The sequence below is a fragment of the Bactrocera oleae genome, chromosome 4 (genome assembly GCF_042242935.1).
Source record: "Bactrocera oleae isolate idBacOlea1 chromosome 4, idBacOlea1, whole genome shotgun sequence".
Classification (NCBI taxonomy): domain Eukaryota; kingdom Metazoa; phylum Arthropoda; class Insecta; order Diptera; family Tephritidae; genus Bactrocera; species Bactrocera oleae.
The window spans coordinates 7,627,819-7,646,013 of NC_091538.1; the positions used below are offsets into that span (position 1 = coordinate 7,627,819).

Here is an 18,195-nt window from a genome sequence, read left to right on the forward strand (position 1 = left end):
TCAAAAATGTCGTTGAATTTTAATAAAAATGTAACTTTATATTAAAAAATATATGGATTGTGCAACAAAATAGCTGAGCTTCAAAAAAATTGTTTTATTAAGAAATTACTATATCTAATTAATAAACCTATATCTTTTTAGTGAGAAAACATTATTGAGAGGCTGTTGAGCTGCGAAGAATACATCCTCTTTAACCCTATGTTCACACAATATAATATATAACATATTAAAACTTTTCTCTAAAAATATATGAAAAGTAATTCACAAAGTTGAATATAAAAATAAATCTTCTATATATATATTTTTTTTTAAATATTTTTTTAAAGAAGTTTAGGCAAAGAAAATAATAATTTTGTGATTTACAAAATATATTTTATTTCTGCTTCAAAAGTACTTATTGCTATAATAACGGTTCCTCAACAGCTATTAGTTCTTTTATTTAGATTACTATTCGTTTTCAGCACATTTACACATATTAATTTAGGTTTGTGAATTTGCTTAAATTGATGATAGTAAAATATGGCCTACATTCAGGCGCATGTTTAATTTTCTTATTGAAGTTACATACCTAACAACTTTTGAAGTCCAAAGTTATAATCGACCATAAAAATTGTAATAATTTGCGAAATCAACCATAAATTTGGAAAAACTAACTGTTTATTTCAATACAATTAATACTTTATTCTTGTTTTATTTTTTAAAATTTTTCTATAAAGATTTATTTTAAAAAATTACTGTATTTTACTGCAACATATTGCGAGCACATAAAAATGCAAAGTAATGTTTGGCAAAACTGTTTTTACTTGTTTCAAATATTTACAAAATTTAATTAAAATTTTTTTCTAAAACATGTAATAAACAAAAAGCTAAAAAAATTTGGTTTGAAAAAAACTTTATTATCTAAAAATAAGTCGAATAATATAACTGAAAATATATATGTTATTAATTTTCAAAATTTTGTTGGACCATTTTTTCGATCAAAAATCAATAAAAATATTTATATAAATTTAGCTTCCAAAATTGTTTGAATACTATAAAGTGTGACTATCTAACGACAGACCTAGGCCTTTAGAAAGCCCATTGTGATACCATCGAGACTAAAGTCCATTCACTCTATTGGCTCCTCTCTCCACCACAACGTGCTTCTGATGAAGTTCATCAGTACGAAAGATTATATCTGTGCAGTATCCGAGACGTCGTAAAGAAACCCTCGTCCGATAGTTTCGATTCTTTTCACTTTTAATAACTTAAATTGAAATAAGTTCGTGCTTCAAGTTTTCAAGCAATTTTTTTTTCTTTACTAACTTAAATATTAAAGTATTTTTGTTGTTGTTATTTTTTAAATTTTAAAAATGCAGTTTATTTCCACGTTTTATGTTTGTAAATTTTTTTCTCTTTTATTCTGAAAATATCTTATTTAAATATTTATATTCGAAATCGCTAAAAATTCAGTTACATTAAATTTGTTTGTAATTTTTTTCCAAAATTTATTTACTCTTCAAATCACAATTTTAAAATTTGTCAATAAAAAATTAGTCACCCACATTCAAGTAAGTTTTCTAACAAACACATGTACTCATAAATTCATTATTTATTATTTTCCACACATTATTTAAATCATCTAATTAAATTAGTTTACTTTGTCATACATAAATATTCCTCGAAAACAGCTGTCAATTCCAATGCACTGCTCTGCCACAAATTGCCACAACTGCGCACTTGTCAATGTGACACTTACACTTCAACACATATGTGAGGGTGTGTATGAGAGAAGTGGCTGAAATAAGCGGGCTTCCACTGTATTTCAATTGCATTTCAAGAACCTTTCCCACGACGGCACTCAAAAGAATAAACACATGTGTTTTAAATATACCATACAATATATGGTATATCCCAGAATGCTCTTGATTAATGTAGATATGCAGTTGAGGCAAAGATTTAAGAGAAAGAAGTTCTTAAAACTTCAATGTGTATTAAATTAAAAAAATTTTAAATTTTTTTTAGTTGAATTTGTATAAGTTGGCAACAATTTTAATTCGTTATTGATTTTTTTTTCAAAAATATTTACTGTTGAAGTTTTTGAAATTTATTTTTCAAAACAAAAAAAATGATAAAACATGTTTTTTTTATTTTTGAAATCTTTAATAATTTTGTTGCCGCGTTTGGGCAAGCCGGCAACACCTGGATTGAATTTTGATATTTTGTTGTATTTTTTTTTAAATGGTTGAAACTTTAAAATTTTTATTAAAAAAAAATTTAATTCAATTAATATGCATATATTTGAAATTTTTTTTATGCAATGTTTCGACTGAATTTGGGGAAGCTGGCAACAATTGTCTTTTTTTCGCCAAAAATATTGGCATTTACAATTTTTTTTTCATATTTTGATTTAATTTTTGCATGCTGGCAAGACCTGGGTTAAAATTACATTTTGCGTTAATTTTTTTTGCAAATTTATGCAACTTAACATGTTTTTGACATTTTTAATCAACATAAATTTAATTGTAATGGTATTATTCAAATTTTTGACATTTTGGGCTGTATTTAAGTTAAGTTTTTTTTTTAATTGTCGCTAAAAGTTTTTTTTTTTTGTATTTGTTTATTCGAAAAAAAAATGTATTTAAGTTATTATTATTTTGTGACTAAATTTCTGCAAGTTGGCAAAACTTGATTTAAATAAATTATTCGCACTAAAATATTGATACTTAAATTGAACATTTTTTTAGAAGAATATTTAATATTTTGATTTTGAAAAAAAAATTAAAGAAATATTTTTTTGCTCTCTGACATTTATCGCATGAATTAAAATATTGTTAAATTATTTATTACTTTTTAATTAAATGGCTGTCAAAGCGGCTTTTATAATTTTGTCACATTTGAAAGAGTTGAATTTTTAATATTTTTTCAACTAAACTTTGAATATTACAATTACATGCATATGTGTGTGTTTAGCATGCTAGTTACAACCATTTAACAGCACCACATACACACACACACACATATGTACATGCATATGCTCATAGCTGTCAAATTACCTTTCTGTTTACTTTTATTATTCACATACCGTTATTCGGGGGGGAAAAAAATAAGTTTTTGTTGTTGTTTCTGTTTTAGCCAGCGCATAAAGATTTACATGATTTTTATTTGCGTGTTTGATGGCGCGTAAAATGCACATACACACACATACGTCATAAATAAATGCGTATAAAAAACACATACAAATGCGTGAATAATATACACAACAGCAACAGCAACAATAAGCATACTAAGTGCTGTCAAAAATCATTGCTTATTAGTTGTTATTGTTGCTTTCTGTTGGTTTTTTGATGAAGAGGCCTTCGCAGCCACTTTGCTGTGACGAATGTTTTCTCTTATTGTTGTTGTTTTTTGAGTATTGTTTTTCGTTGCCGTCAAAGAAAGGGAAGTGTCAATTGCATTTGCGCAAATTTTGCTACTTAAATGTCAGAAGTAGACTTTTCGCTCGAAGCGCTTTAAAGCGTGCGAGCAAGTGATGTGCAAATTAATTTTATAAGCGCACACAGTCACATACACACACATAAAGAGAAAAGTTAGTATAATTTTTTTAAAAAATTTTAATACAAGAGCTTTGCTATGGAAAAATTTTGAAATAATTCGTCTAGAAAAGAAAAATGTTTACAGGGTGATTCATATTGAAGGTTTTCTGTAAAAGCAAAATCATTTTAAGTGAAAGTTAGTGAACGAAAAGAACTTGATGAAAATTTTTGTTATAAAATAAAATCAAATAACAAAGAAAAGAAAACAAAAAACAAAACCATATTAAGATGCAATTAAAAAGTTTTCAATTAAAAAATAATAATAAAAGTAAACATAAAAAAGAGTTTAAAAGAATAAATATGTTAACTTTGCTCCAAATGTAACTGTAAAAAATTTTTATATATATAAAGTACTTTACATAATTCATAAAAATCACTTCAATATATAATAGAAAAAAGAGAATAACGGGAAATTTTTCAAGAAATACATATAAAGCTGTCAAAAAATGTCAATCGTACTGATCTACAAGCACCCAAAAGACACACAACCAACTTTATTGGCTGCGTAATTTAGTGACTATGCTAAAAAACTAGCCTTCTAATGTTAGTTAAGTGCCACCGGTTCTGTTTCATTTATTTTAATTTCATTTTATGCAATAATTTTCAACAAAAACGCTTTAAACTATTTAATCAGCCGTTGAACAATTGAGGCATTGCTTTCTAGCGTTGCACACGCGAGCGATTTTCAGGCATTAACGACAATTATTTTACCAAGTGTACATATGTATTGTAAGTATATTTTTGTAAATGTATGTATGTATATAGTAAACAATGCTTAGCTCGATTTAAATGCAATTGACAAGCTTTTGAGTGGCGTAAAAAAATTACTGCAATAAATATCTGAATTGACAGTTTTTTTAATTAGGTCTTTTAAAGCTTTTTATAAATAAAAGAACGACATCATTGTTATATGTAAATATATTTGTATATATTACATACATATAATTGAGTAACTAAAGGCTTAACAGCAAAATTTAAAACGAAATTGGACATAAAATATTATTGAAGTATGACAGTCCCATTAATCCGTCCGACAATTCCATGGAAATACAAAAATCAAAAGGAATATGAGTTTCTCATTTATTACAAACCTTATTTTTCGGTTATGCAAACGGTACTGGATTAAAATTTCAAACTACAAAAATGCATAAAATAGATGAAACAAGAAAAACGTTAACTTCGGTTGCACCAAAGCTATAATAATCTTCACATATACAAAAGATTCCATGCAGGAAATTTTTTTGTGATCGGTCGTCGTTCTAAAAATTTATTTTTTGAGATTGCACTGTTGCCTGGCATAATAATCAAGCGCTAAATTAGGCGAAGATATACTTGCCAGTAAAGAAGTTTTCAATACAAAATGATTTTGCTGTGTCAGTTTGTATGGCAGCTATATGCTATAGTAATCCGATCTAAAAAATATTATTCGAGTATTGTAGCGTTACTTTTGTGAGTAATTCTTGCCAAATTCTGTAAAGATATTTCGATAAATAAAAAAGTTTTCAATACAAGGACTTGTTTTTGAACGGTTTGTTTATATGACAGCTGTGTGCTATAATGATTCGGTTTGAACAATTTCTTTGGAGATGGTATCCTTGTCTAAGACCATAATCCCTGTTAAATTTTTTGAAGATATTTGCACAAATAAAAAGGTTTTTCATACAAGAACAAGATTTTTATCGTTCAGTTTGTATGGCAGCTACCATATATGCTATTGTGGTCCGATATCGCCGGTGCCAAGAAAGTGTAGATCGATACCTCGAAAACTTACGGATCAGTTCACTTACATACAGACAGAGAAAGTAGTTCTAAGGACCTTCCGAACTATCCCAATGATTTTTTTGGTTAATGTTTTCAAAAAGGCGGTCAAAATGTGTGTTCTGTATGCAAAGTTTCCGAATTGACAGTTTCCCCGATGAGTAATTCTCTAAACAATTTTTTCTGCCTGGAGATCTCTAAATGATTTTAATGTAAAATGTTAAAAAAAAAACAGATCATGCTTACCTTTAAAGCATCTTGAAAAGTTCCAAATCATACGAATGTAAACTTTCGCAAAAACAAGTCAATATAAGCCATGCATGACAGCGATTGAGGGATAAAATGTTTTATGAACTTATGGAACGCCTAAAATCTTTAAATATAAGTTTGAGTTATTCCAATAATATTTAAAGGAAACTAAAAAAGCTCTTTCACATTACTTTACATTAATTTAGAAGCCAAATAATTGCTTTTCTTTAAGTAAATATTGCATTTAATTACTTCAGACTCAGCCCCTACTTGATATTTAAGCATTTTTTCGTGTTCACCTTATCAGAAAGTTCCCAATTCCACATTTTGTTGTGAAAAAGAATCTGAAACTGTGATTTAATTTAATTAAATCTAACAACAACTGATTTGATTTCATTTTCCTGTTGAGTTCACATTGTTTTTAACTAGAAGTCATTGTGCTCATTTTATTTGAACAACTTTTCAGTGCAATTTCACTGACCTTGCAGCAAACGAGACTGAGCGCACAGCATTGACGACTAACGAGACAAGTGTGCCGGCTGGAATAACAAAACCAAAAACAAAAATAGATAAAATAGGTGAAACAGCAACAACAACAAATTGATTATTTGGCTGCCGAACATGCAAACTCACACACACACACACACTTGTATAAAAGCAATCAAGCTTTGCAAATGCATCCGGTGCACAGACAGCAGCCGCTATAGGCGTCGTTGCTTTGTTATTGCTTTTTTTCTTTTTTTGTCACTGTTATATTAAATGGCTGAGCTTTGAGTTTACAGTTAAGCAGGGCGAGATTTGTAAAATCAATGTTTGTTTGTATGTATTGTTTAGAAGCTTCTGCTGTCAATCATCTCTTAAATGTGCATGCGTCTGTATGTGTGTGAGTGTTTTGTTATGGAAAAGTCGCCCGTTGTGTCACAAATCAGTTTGCGTCAATAATATATGTACGACTTAAAGCGCTGCGAAAAGCAGTATCAGTAGAAATTTGTTTATTTCTAGATATAGAAATATTTTATAAAAATATATAAAAAACAAAATTTTGTTATATTAAAAAAAAATAAAAATAATTAAAAAACGAAGAAGAAATGTAACAAAGAAATAAAAAACATTAATATAAATTAAAAAAAAAATTAAAAGTAGGTTAAATATTAGCAAAAAACATTAAAAAAGAATTTAAAAGAAAAAATTGATAATTTTGATAAAAGAAAAAAATTATATAAAAATATTTAATATTGTAAAAATTTAATAATGTTTTTATGGGCACTAAAATTAAGAAAACAGACGACATGACAGAAATTATTTTACAAAACACACAAAAACCCAGAAAACAATTTTTTTTGCATAAATTGCTTCATAAAAAACAAAAAAATGGAAGAAAATGTATTTTATAGTTATTAAAAAAGTTAAAACTAAATAAATGTATACAAATCTATAAATAATAATAAAAAAATTTTTGGCTGTCACAAATGTTGTAAGAAAGCATACCTTTTATTTTTAATTTTTGGCTTTATGCGTGATTTTACTAATCTTTTTTTTGTATCAAAAATATAGTACAGTATAAAAAAAAAAAGATTTTTTTAATATGTAAAACTTTTATAAAATGCGTTTTTGTATTTTTTCTTTGTTTTAGAAGCTTAGTTCTTTTTTTTTAATATACACATTAAGAGCTAATTTTTTCTGAGTATAAATATTTTGGATTCAACTGCATATATTTATTTTTTTAAGTTTACTGCTTTTTTATTATAGTGGTATTGTGATAAAGTAATAATAAAAATATTTACAGAAATATAATGAGCAAGTTATTTCAGTCAAAATTTTTATATTTAAATAATTTCTTGTGTTTTGAAAAAACTTCTTTGTTTAAAAAAATATTTGTTCACTTTCAAGTATATGCAATAAATCTATATAAATAATTATTAAAAATACTCTTTAAAAATTTAATTTTTCTAACTTTCAAAGTTATTTTTAGCTTTCAATGCTAAACTTTGAATAGAAATTTATTTGGCAAACAAACGAAAGAAACAGTTTATTTGAATAGCTATAAGCGAAATATTTCAATAAAAATATTTCGGAAATTGTGTACCCAAACAAAAATTATATAAAAAATGTGGTTTGAAATTGCTATTAAAAATTTATTTTATTGCCATTCCTTGTTTTGTACTCATATACGATTTTCGATCTGCAAATGTATTTTTATTGTGGAAAAAGTTTCAAAATTCTTAAAAAATTTTTCATGTGAAACCAAAAATATATACATTAGTGTGGGTCAACAAAAACGAATAATTTTTCGCTTAGTACTCTGTAAAATAGGTTATTAGACACATTTATGAAAATCTCTCCAAGTATGTGCGCTTAATTCTAACGGGAAGGTTGTCGGCTTTGGAGTTATCCATTATTTTTATTATTAGATAGTGAATTTCATATCTCACTTCCAACTGCTTAAATAAACATAACTCGTTTCATAGGTTTTGTATCAACTTAAATGCTCTCTTACGATTTTCTCATAAACTAACCGTTTAAAATATATTAACGGTTGAAATTTGATTATTTTAAGTCAAAATTTGTTTCATATGAATTTTATTACGCGTTTATTTTCACCCACATTATAATACATGTTAACATATAAGCCCAAAATTTATTTTTAAATTAAATTACAAAAAAAAAACACAAGAAAAAACCTTAACTACGCTTGCTTCGAAGCTAAAACACTCTTGACAAATGAAGAAGTTACCATACAAGAACTTCAGTTTGTATGGCAGCTATAGGTTGCAGTAATATGATATCGAAAATGTCTTCAGACAATGTAGCATTACTTTCAAAAATATATCACGTCAAATTGGGTGAAGATAACTCGTCAAATAAAAAAGTTTTTCGTACAAGCACTTGATTCTGAGCTTTCAGTTTGTATGGCAGCTATATGCTATAGAGGTCTGATATCGGCAATTGCAAAAAATGAGCAGCTTCTTGAGGAGAAAAAGACTCGTACAGAATTTCAGCGTTATATCTCAAAAGCGGAAGGACTAGTTAGCGTATATACAGAGATACAGAGATACAGATAGACACACAGATTTTCGACGATTCTTGATGTGTGTTACAAGCTTCATGGAAAACTTGATATACCCTGTACGGCGTATAAAAATAAATGTTTGTATTGCTTAGTATCAAACAAAATTAAGAATTTCAATACTAGGAGTAGCATATAAAAACAATTTCGAATATGCATTTTTTTTAATTTTAATTCGAGAATAGTTTGTTTTTAAAAAATCTACTACATATTTATTTTTTATTCAATTATTTAGCAGGTCTCATTAGTCTCTTTAGATAAATTGTAAACTTTTACACAAAATATTTCTATCAACGTTATCTGACCTAAGTTTAGAAAAAACTTGCAAAGATTTTTATTTTTTTAATAATCCTTTAAAATAAAAGTTTTTATTTAAAAATAAAATAAGCAAAATTAAAAAAAAATATTCTAAATATTATCAATATTTTAAAATTTTCAAATTTTGCAAAATTAAAATTTTAGTAAAAGGTAGATTTATAATAAAAAAAAATTATTTTTGGAAATAAACAAAATAAAACAAGCACTTGAAAAGATAAATTTTAATACTTTTAGAACAGTTAAAAAAATTGTTGGCTTTAAAAAAAATTAACCAAAATTTATGAAAATTATTCTAAACCTTATAGTTTTTTAAAAATGTTACAAAACTTAATTTTGTAATTTAAAAGTAATGAGAATAATTATAAAAAAAATGTTTTTAATATTATGAATATTTTCTCATATTGCCAAACTAAAACTATTTTTTTTAGTTTTTCAGCACAGTAAAAAAAAGAAATTCCAAAATATTAACAGTTTTTAAAAATTCTACAAAATAATTTTTTTTGTATTAAAAAACTGCTGAGCCAAATTACAAAAAATGTTTACAAGACTTTTTTAAAAATTTGGAAATAATACAAAATAAATTTTTTTTTATATTAAAAACAGCTGAGCAAAAAAAAATATTTTCACAAGTTTTTTCAGTTTTTGAAAATTTTTTTGCATCACGATTTCGCAGTGCTATGTATTGAAACCGGGCATCTATGAGACCTAACTTCATTTTTTTAATAGTTATTTAGAATGCTTCAATAAGCTGCTTGAAACATGGTGGTTGCATGGTAAATTGGAAAGCTGATTTTATTGTAAACAATAATACAAAACACGCTTTTTGAAAACGTAGCTGAGTCACAATTAAGAGCCAAAAATTATGAATTTTGTTTTTTTGTTAAAAAATTAATATTCTATATTTATATATGTTACTTGCATCTTTTCACAATCACACACCACGGAAATAGTACAAAGTATATGTCTAAATAAATATCAGTAAAAAAATGCTTACTAATTGCTTGCAGCTTCTTTTCAAGCATTGACTAAGCAAAGCTGCTATTGTTGCTGTTATTTAAGCTGCTGCAATAAGATTCGATATTGTTGCTAATGTTGTTGTTGTTTACATAAACTACAACCTAAACTTTGTAAGTAAGCAATTTGGCAGTTTTAGTTGCGTTTAAACAGTGTTTACTTTAATTCTTTAACCACTTTCACTTGGCTGCCACTTGTCGCTGTAAGCTAGCGCTTCTAACTAAAAATGTTACACGCTTTTCACACACACATTTTAAATTGACATTTAATAGGCTTTTAAGTTGATATTAGCACCATTACGGCGAAACGCACACACGCGTGTACACAACGGAGCGGCTTAGGAGCACGAAACCGCTTTAACAGGCCGGACAGAAAACAGCGAATGGAAGAACGCTGAGCTCGCTGCCAGCATATAGCAACTGCAAGTATATATGTATGTGTGTTTGTACGTATTTGCGTTGCAACACTGCCACGTCATATGCCAGGCCCGTTTTTGGGGCTACGCTACACGCTATGCACGCTGAGCGCGTCCTGGCCGCAAAGTTCACGCTTCACTTTCTACACTTTTTACGCTGTTTTTGGTGTAGGCCGCTGTTGTTGTTGTTGTTATATCCCTACGTTTTAACTACACCACTTTTCACCGTGCGCTAATTGCACACACACGCGCGCACATCTGTATTTGCGTAATTCGCATACCGTTCTTTTATTTTGTGGGGAGAAGGGAGCACAAAACACTTTTCAACGGCTGGAAAATTTTTCGCTTGCACCACTTTTCAGCTGCAATTCAACGATATTTTCGTATGGCGCTAGCTGTCGCTGGCCCAAAACAAATGGGCGTTACACATATGCAAACTCGCACACACACACACATACGCGCGCGGCACAGTTACACGCGCGACCACCAAATATAACGGTAAAAAATTATTGCACTCACTGCACGACATTTAACGCACAGGACAGCAGCACAAACCGCATCGCACTGTTTTGTAAGCAGACAATCGGTCGTACGCTAGTCGCTATTTGCCGTTAATTTTCCGTTTTATACGAGTAGGCGCACACAAACGATGGACGACGACGAAAAAAATGTGTAATATATAACATGAAATGTTACGCGTAAATCCCGAAAGTTCCGACCGTACCCGCGGGATCGTAAACTCTCACTGAAAGATTTTTATGGTACACAAAGATGAATGCCAACACATCGGTTGTGTACGGTGGCTAAACAGCATCACAGCTTCCAATAGAATTCGGCTACGGCTCGTAGGCTACAACTGACGACGAATGTGCAGAGATAAATGCGAAGCACATAGCGACATCGTAATACACGCTCACACGCTGGAGCGTCCGCTTGGAAAATTTACAGCATTGGCATGCGAGCGCTCTGTGTACAGCATCCGAGCGCATCCAATCCAGCAGCTGTGTAACGGAGCGCGCTTGAGTGCACACGAAAACACATAAACGAGCGCCAATCTCTGTACTTCGTTTGGCGGTTGCAGCAAATTGCCGGCAGAGGTCGCGCGCTTGCTCGTAAGGCTCTCGGCTAGATTGGAAATTTGCTGAGTAGTAACTCGGCAATGCGTGAGCGCGCATTTGTAGTTGGAAAATGTGTGCGCCTGTAAGTAGACTTTGGGAAAGCCTTCGTCGCTTGTCGCTTACATCTTACATACTTGTGATGCGTGTGCGTTTTGTAAACAAGGCGTGTGTAACACGAAGTGTTGTTGCTTCCAATGAGTTGTGTGTGAGTAAAGCTTTACCTGGCACGAAAACGAACCGTACAACCGTAAGACTTTCTCAGCATTTAATTACTATGTTATAGGTAACAGGCGCTCTTTTGCTATAAAAATGCTAGACATTTGCTTGACGCGGTACAAAGTATTCGAATCATAAATGACGGTTAGAATATTTTAGAGTTATCTTTGTATCCGCTTACGTAGACCCGCTGTTTCGAATGAAATGTGAACTGCAACTAATATTCCTTCCCATGCAAGAGTGGTCTTGACCGGTCTTTGGGAAGTTTAACGAAATAAGACTCTCTCTAAATGTTTTTGTGGAAAGCTATCGAAATGACAGCCCTTTATTATATATAAATTCGGATTCATACCGGCCCCGTAAACCCGACTGTTGTAGAAACAGCAGTTTGCTACTACGTCTGGTCACAAAGCGCAGACAATTATCAAATTTGAACGTCACTTTTGAAAATCTAGGTTTTGGAGGCTCTGTTTTTTTTAATTTCTGCATCTCTTTTATATTTTCTATAAACTATTAAGTTAGATTCAAGGTCTGATTCTTAAGACGGGCGATCACTTGAACTACTATATGCAGGCCGTTGCAACGTCATAAAATAGAACTACTGTAATCAGATTTTTTAAGTCGACAAAGTGCTTTGCGACCAATATAAAACTGCTTAGGAGCTTTATTTATAATTCGCACTAGCTTAACGGTATATCTAAACGCATATGCTTCCAAGTATGTGAGCCTTAATCTCGGAAACACGGAAAAGTCAAGAGGAAAGTGTTGAGACGCTTCAAACTCGTCTTCCGCCAAATAGCTGCTACAACTGACATCCGGTAAGACCAACCTTACTGCGTTATCAGTGTTAAAGCAATGACCAATAAGAAGCCCTACAACGAGAAGAGGCTAGCCTTACTGAGGACCAAGAGCTCAGTGGACTTCTTGCTATCCAGCTTAGACTAAAACGATATTGCAACCGCGCGAGAACTTAAGGTAGCTCAGCGTTGGCAAAGCTCTCGCGAAGCCCAACTATACAAAAGTCAAAAAGATCAGCAAATCATACGAACAACAATATATGTTTCTTAATTTAAATGAAAAAATATTTTTTTTAGAGAAATGCGCTTATATTATTATTTTAGTGCTCTCTTTTTCACGCTCACTTCCATTATACTTGACTTAAAACTTCTCTCTTACTGGAATTTTGCTTCTCTTAGCTGCTTTTAAGCGACGGGTTGACAAATGCAATAGTTAGACATGCCTTAATGTGCGTATTTTACGACAAACAAATTTTTTTACATAAATGCTGAGCCATATATATTTTTTTTTGAAATAGATTGAAGCATAAGCAGAAAAATGTGTGGTAATAAAATTAATATTTTTTTTGTCATAATTAATTAGCAGTTATATATGATATATGCCATCAGGGGATTCGAACATTTCGTTATTAAAGTTATACGCATATATGTAAATATATGCATGATTTGTTTTTTATATTTAAATAATAACTAAGCTGTAATATACTTTCTAGTTCCATTTCTTTCAACAACTATATAGGTATATAATATAATTAAATCTGAAAATGGAACCGGCGAACTTTTTGTAGTTTTCTCTATTCTATATATGTGCTATAATGGTTCGACTTGAACAGTATTTTTCGATGATTATAGCGTTACCTTTGAAAATAATCTATGCCGAATTTCGTGAAGTAATTTGAGTGAATTTTAGCCAACTTTTTTTATGAAAAATTTACAAGTATTTATATCAATCGCTTTAGATGCAATTTTCCTTAAGCTCTTAATTTTAACTATATTAATATACCGTGAATATAATTGTTGTTATTGCCTGTATAAATTGTGAATCTAAACTGGGCTTGATTAAATACTTGCATGTAAATAAAACTACCGAGTTATGAAGCTGCAAAATATACACATATATGTATGTAATAATTACATATATACATATAAGAGTACATTGTAAATACTCATACGTAGCTCTCTTCCGCTAAAGAGCATCTTTACAACGACTGGAATATGGAAAATTGGAAAATGTAGTAACAGTGACTAAAGTGAAGAGCAAATGGAAGGAGAGCAAATGCAAAGAGAGCGAATGCAAGGAGAGCAAGTGAGAGCGTGTGTCCATAAAGCTTTTGCATGCTCAGCTCAACAAGTTTTACGTAAATTTTTATAGCAGATAAATTGGAAGTCTTTTTGAATATAACGTAATTTTTAATGTTTGAAAGTATAAATTTCACCAAATTTTTGTTTGGCATATGTAAATCGTGCCAATATTATCTCATGGATATATGTATGATATAGTATTTGAGGAAATTTCCACTGGGAACAATTAGTCTCATATAAGTGCTCCATTTCCCAAGCCAATCGTGCACAAATTCTTATTTTTCTTATGCTTTGGCCTCAGAAGGAACTTAAACGACTAATAACAGTTACCAATTTGATCAGTCAGCGAACATCTCGACCTTAGTAAGACTACGAAACACATTATATATATATAATATAGTATATGGTAAGTTAGTATAGTTAGCGAATACTAGAGCAGCTTTCTATTGTGTCGTACAAAATTTGCAATACTCTACTTGTTTCACGAGAAATATATTTTACATTATGAGGCTACCTAACATATGAGGCTACCCACCTTATTCCTTACTTTTTTGGTTTTTTGGTGTTAGACCGATTTTTTTTTTCAATCTAATGATGCCGAAGACAAATAGATGCAGTTATAACTTCTAAGTTGGCCCATAATGTTAGCATTGCAACTTTAACTCGCCACTCTCGCAACAGCAGCCAAATTTATTAATGGATTCTTACTATTTACAAACTATTTTTATATCCTTAATAGGGTATATCAAGTTTGCAATGAATTTTGTAATACACAGTGCGAAACGTAGAAGACCCTATAAAATATATATGTGTATGATCAGCGTCACGAGTTAGGTCGATTTAGACATGTCCTCGTTTCGGCCTGTCTGTGTTTATACACGCGAACCATTCCATCAGTTTTTGAGATATCGTTCTGAAATTTTTATCATGCTCTTTTCTCACCAAGCAGTTGTTCACTTGTCGAAACAGTTCAGGTCGAACCAATATTGCATATAGCTGCCATACAAACTGAACGATCGGAAACAAGTGCTGATATGGAGAGCTTTTTGCTGCCATACAAACTGAACGATTGGAATCGAGTGCTTGTAAGGAATCTTTTGTATTAGTGAAGGATATGTTATATATTATAGCTTCGGTGCAGTCAAAGTAAAAGTTTTTTTCCGGTTTTAAGTTAAATTGAAGATTTTAAAAGTCTCAAACTGCTTAAGAATAACTTATGGAATTTAGTTCGAGACTTTACCGAAGCCAGAGCTATACTCACAATAACAAAAGTTAATATCTATAATAACGGTCTCGAAGCAACAGGCAATGGTTGGCTAACTCTGGATGTTAAATGTAAGCCGTCCATGTTGAGTATACTCCTTAAATAAAAGAGGTTATCATCGTGTTAAAGTACATTTATCTTGTAAAGGATCAGCATATAAATTTATTTAATTAAATTAAATAAAGAGATAAAAATGTATTAAGAGATGTAACCAATTTTTTTTTAATTCTTCCTAATTCTTAAGTTCCAACTAATGGCAAATAACCCATTTCATACTTAAATAATAAAATTAAAAAAACTTAAATTTAGAAAATTAAGAGCTTTACCTCACCTTCCAAGCACTTAAAAGCATTATCTCTTTAATCTAATAAAGATTTAAATGCAACTCAATGCTTTTGTGGCAGGAAGTTAAAGGTCAATACAAAGCGCCGCACCGCGCCGCACGTCCCACCCAACGCTCATACCCAAATTCGCCAACAAAGCAAGCGTATCTCCTGTGGGGTTAATTCAGGGACAACAACGACAGACACAGACAAAGCTAATTAGGTTTTCATATTTCATTGAACCAAATTAGCGCAGCGTACTTTCCAACCTTTCACTCATTCGACCGACGACTGAGTGTGGCCTACCGAGCGACCGCCTGCCCACACACATCTTCCGTTCCCGTTAAATCAGTTCAACCGAGCGAGCGAGCGAGCCACCGAACGCCTACACCCGCCCGCCAATAGCGGTTGACCAACACAATTCGCAGCGGCAACTGATTTCGAAGGCTAAATGCATACACACACAAACACACATACACACCGCGGCTCTTTAGCTTAATGAGAACGGGATGTACTAAGTGTACCGTGCTGCTGGTGGCGGTGGTAGTGGCGATGGGGCTAAGTCATGGTAAATCAAACCGATGCAGATGAGTTGAGTTGGTGGTGTAGTTCGTGTGAATAGCCGTTGGCTGTGGGAAATCTATGCTGTTGCCTACGTTACAGCGCATAGTGGCTGTAGCTGTTTGTTGTTGATACTGTTGTTGTTATTGTTTTTGTATTGCCAACGTGCTGGCACTGTGGTGTGGACAAATCAAGGCAAAGCGCTACATTTTAATTGAGGGTCAATTATGTATTGTGGCACACAAACACATCAATCTACACACACACACACACATACATATATAGATATTTGAATACTCACATATATATATGTATACATATATAGGTGTGCCTTTAACCGAGTCACAGAAACCGCGAACAGTTTATACAAACCTACACATACATATGTAGGTATGTATTCAAGCCTTATGCAAATTCATGTCTGTATATATGTGTGTGTGTGTGTCTGTACCCCACATAAATCCTTGATATGTGCTCTTTATCTGATTGTAGCCGGGTTTGTAGGCTGGTAAGCGGTGAAATCAACTTTGTTTTTGTTATATACTCGTATGAGCATAACCTTAAAATAAATAATGCCTTATTAGCTTCATTAATTATTTAATTGATGTTAAATGGCTATAATTTAATTATGTTACAATTTTTTTTATATACCTCTCTAGTTTGCAATTATCTATAGGTAACTAATAAATATAAACCTTTTTTGTGGTTGTGGTTAAGTTTCTAACGACAGTTGCTTTGTAACAAAAGTTCTTTCTTCTTTACTTTACGGACTTCAGCCATTTACAGCTAAACTAAAATTTAGTCCACGTCACAAGGAGACATTTTCAGAAGTTTAGTCTTACAACCTAAGTGGGTCAACCTAACTAGAAAAAAGCCTTAGATGTTTGTTTTGGCAATCTTTGTCAGTCTACGTTACAGGTAGAGGATTTCAGTGATCAGTCATTTTGAACTTTATTAGTCCACGTTGTCAGCAGCAGTCCATGCCACCAAAATAAGTCCTTTGAACCTTTAAGATTCCAATCTGACGGTCCTACTCAATGAAACTCATAAAAGAAGCTCTTAAGGGTTTATTTTTACCACCTTAGTATGTCCACGTTTCAAGAAGAGACACGTATTCTGTTTGCCCAAAAAATGACTCAACGTTACGCATACCATTTTATCAATCAAGATTGAAATTACTAAGGTCTAAAGAAAATTCCTGGTGTATTGTGAGAAAGATTTTTAAGCGCTTTAGCTCAGACGCTGTAACGCGCCCGTCTTCTGTTAACGGATGTCTGATATGTACAGCATTAGTTTTAACGTTTCAATGAGTGAGTGCATTAACTTTGGTATGATTTCGTTATAAGTAGATACTGAATACTCCTTGAAATACTCGCTATCAAGTTCTTTAAGCGTCAACAGACTACTGTGGTTCATTTTTGAAAAGATGAACCTTTGAAATATCGAAATCTATATGACCAGTAATTACATGTCATCTGAAATTTACTTGACTGTTGTCATCTGACAGCTTCCTGACATTCGAACAACAGCTGCTAACTACCATCCGTTTGAAAGCTATCATGTAACATCTAACTGACAGCTGTTTGACAAGAGTTTTAAAGCTATTTGAAGTTCGTTTGACAACAATTTGACATTTAACTGGTATTTGACAAAAGACATCTGTTATCCATTTGACAGCTGCCATTTGACATCCAAATGGCATTCGTTTGATATCTGTCATTTGAAATCCATTTGTCATTGGTTTGACAATAGTTTGACATCCAACTGGCATTCGTTTGACATTATCTTCCGTCGTTTCACACTAGAAGAAACACTCACACCTAAAACAGTCATTGAAAGACCCTTAATGCTTTCCTTCTCTCTTTCTCCGCTCTTCGTCGCTTAAATCAACTTTCTAGGAGCACTATGTAGAAGTACTAACTTAGAACAAGCTTTCAATATTTTGCCACTGTGTCTCCCTTTCACCACTGACTCGCCACAAAGCATTAATCTTCAGCAGCAACTTTGTTTGTGAACGCTTTCGCAAACTTTACTGCAATTTCTGTGCTTGTGTGTGTGTCTTTGATTTTATGTCCAGTTTTGTTACCCCCATTTCATTAGAGATTTCGGTTTTAATTTCACCACCACATACACACATACATGCCATACATATGTAAGTAGTTTCACATGCACTTGTGGGAATTTAATTTTCATTTGCGCTTTTGTAAGTGTGTATGTG

The 18,195-nt window shown here is 31.5% G+C and overlaps 1 protein-coding gene across 6 annotated transcripts in view; it reads right to left on the bottom strand.

Annotated features, from left to right (window-relative positions):
* side-VIII (sidestep VIII) overlaps positions 1 to 11,162 on the bottom strand; it is a 212,520-nt gene extending 201,358 nt beyond the window's left edge. For 4 of the 6 annotated variants that reach the window (XM_036374846.2, XM_036374847.2, XM_036374848.2 and 1 more), the window contains exon 1: positions 9,962 to 11,162. The gene's annotated coding sequence lies outside the window, so the exon portion shown is untranslated. The remainder of the gene's footprint in view (positions 1 to 9,961) is intronic. The other 2 variants (XM_070108084.1, XM_036374850.2) reach the window with 1 other exon arrangement.
* Positions 11,163 to 18,195: the final 7,033 nt, after the last annotated feature.